Genomic DNA, 2,441 nt, shown 5'->3' on the forward strand with positions numbered 1-2,441 from the left:
GTAACCATTGGCTGCTGCTGCTGCTAAGTCGCTTCAGTCGTGTCCAACTCTGTGCGACCCCATAGACAACAGCCCACTAGGCTCCCCATCCCTGGGATTCTCCAGGCAAGAACAATGGAGTGGGTTGCCATTTCCTTCTCCAATGCATGAAAGTGAAAAGTGAAAGTGAAGTCGCTCAGTCGTGTCCAACTCTTCTCGACCCCATGGACCATAGCCTACCAGGCTCCTCTGTCCATGGGATTTTCCAGGCAAGAGTACTGGAGTGGGGTGCCATTGCTAGTGGGCTGTTAATCAATTACAAAAACTGGACTAATTTGAGATCTTCATAGAATAGCTGACCTCATTTACTCTTTCAGAAATATTTATTGAGCACCTATGTGAGTCTTCTATGAGCTTTATCAAACTGCCTACCCAGCTGTGTCACCATGGACTACATTGTCATAGAAGCCATAATGGCAGGAGGATGGCACACAGCTCAGCCAAGTATAGAGAGAGTGACTGAATAAGAAAACTTAAGACATTATTGGAGAAGGAAATGGCAACCCACTGCAGTGTTCTTGCCTGGAGAATCCCAGGGACGGGGAGCCTGGTGCGCTGCCGTCTATGGGGTCACACAGAGTCGGACACTACTAAAGTGACTTAGCAGCAGCAGCAGCAAGACATTATTTGGCCAGTAGGAAAGGTTCTTGCCTACTCCCTGATTACTCCCTGATTCACAAATTTGCTTGAGGCATATCCTATATACATGCACACTCACCAAAAAGAGAAAAGATCTGGGCCATAAGATTTGAAAATTTAACTATAAACAACAACCTTATTTATTTTTACAGTCTTCACAATTTACTAAGGGTTCTCACATCTCTTATTTGTTTTGATTCTCATGACAACCCTGGGAGGTAGACAGAGCAGGTTGTCTTGAAATCCCCATTCTCCTAAAGAACATACAGGATCAAAAGGCTTAAGTAACTGCTGAACTTCACACGGCTAACACATGGTCAAGTCAGGACTAGATCCTAAGTCTTCTTACTCCAAGTCAAGTATTCCTTCTTCATCATGCACCAAATAAGGCTATCTGAGACACGTGTACCACTGTCTACTATCCAAACTCAGCATGTGAATGGATAAAAATCATCAGTTCAGTTCAGTTGCTCAGTCGTGTCCGACTCTTGGCGACCCCATGAACCGCAGCATGCCAGGCCTCCCTGTTCATCACCAGCTCCCAGAGTCTACCTAAACCCATGTCCATTGAGTCGGTGATGCCATCCAACCATCTCATCTTCTGTCATTCCTTCTCCTCCTGCCCTCAATCTTCCCCAGCATCAGGGTCTTATCAAATGAGTCAGCTCTTCACATCAGGTGGCCAAAGTATTGGAGTTTCAGCTTCAACATGTCCTTCCAATGAACATTCAAGACTGATCTCCTTTAGAACGGACTGGCCGGATCTCCTTGCAGTACAAGAGACTCTCAAGAGTCTTCTCCAACACCACAGTTCAAAAGCATCAATTCTTCAGCACTCAGCTTCCTTTATATCCAACTCTCACATCCATACATGACTACTGGAAAAATCTTAGCCTTTACTAGATGGACCTTTGTTGACAAAGAAATGTCTCTGCTTTTTAATATGCTGTCTAGGTAGGTCATAACTTTCCTTCCAAGGATTAAGCATCTTTTAATTTCACAGCTGCAATCACCATCTGCAGTGATTTTGGAGTCCAGAAAAATAAAGTCAGCCACTGTTCCCACTGTCTCCCATCTATTTGCCATGAAGTGATGGGACCAGATGCCATGATCTTAGTTTTCTGAATGTTGAGCTTTAAGCCAACTTTTTCACTCTCCTCTTTCACGTTCATGAAGAGGCTCTTTAGTTCTTCTTTACTTTCTGCCATGAGGGTGGTATCATATGCATATCTGAGGTTATTGATGTTTCTCCCAGCAATCTTGATTCCAGCTTGTGCTTCTTCCAGCCCAGCGTTTCTCATGATGTACTCTGCATAGAAGTTAAATAAGCAGGGTGACAATATACAGCCTTCACATACTCCTTTTCCTATTTGGAACCAGTCTGTTGTTCCATGTCCAGTTCTAACTGTTGCTTCCTGACCTGCATATAGGTTTCTCAAAAGCAGGTCAGGTGGTCTGGTATTCCCATCTCTTTCAGAATTTTCCACAGTTTATTGTGATCCACACAGTCAAAGGCTTTGGCATAGTCAATAAAGCAGAAATAGATGTTTTTCTGGAACTCTCTTGCTTTTTCCATGATCCAGTGGATGTTGGCAATTTGATCTCTGGTTCTTCTGCCTTTTCTAAAATGAGCTTGAACATCAGGAAGTTCACAGTTCACATATTGCTGAAGCCTAGCTTGGAGAATTTTGAGCATTACTTTACTAGCGTGTGAGATGAGTGCAATTGTGCAGTAGTTTGAGCATTCTTTGGCATCGCCTTTC

At 43.7% G+C, this 2,441-nt stretch overlaps 1 protein-coding gene across 1 annotated transcript in view; it reads left to right on the forward strand.

Moving 5' to 3' along the window:
- Positions 1-2,441, forward strand: part of LOC105003643 (aldehyde oxidase 4-like) — a 71,508-nt gene that overhangs the window by 23,875 nt on the left and 45,192 nt on the right. The window lies entirely within an intron of this gene.

The sequence above is a fragment of the Bison bison genome, unplaced genomic scaffold (genome assembly GCF_000754665.1).
Source record: "Bison bison bison isolate TAMUID 2011002044 unplaced genomic scaffold, Bison_UMD1.0 scf7180017864471, whole genome shotgun sequence".
Classification (NCBI taxonomy): Eukaryota; Metazoa; Chordata; class Mammalia; order Artiodactyla; family Bovidae; genus Bison; species Bison bison.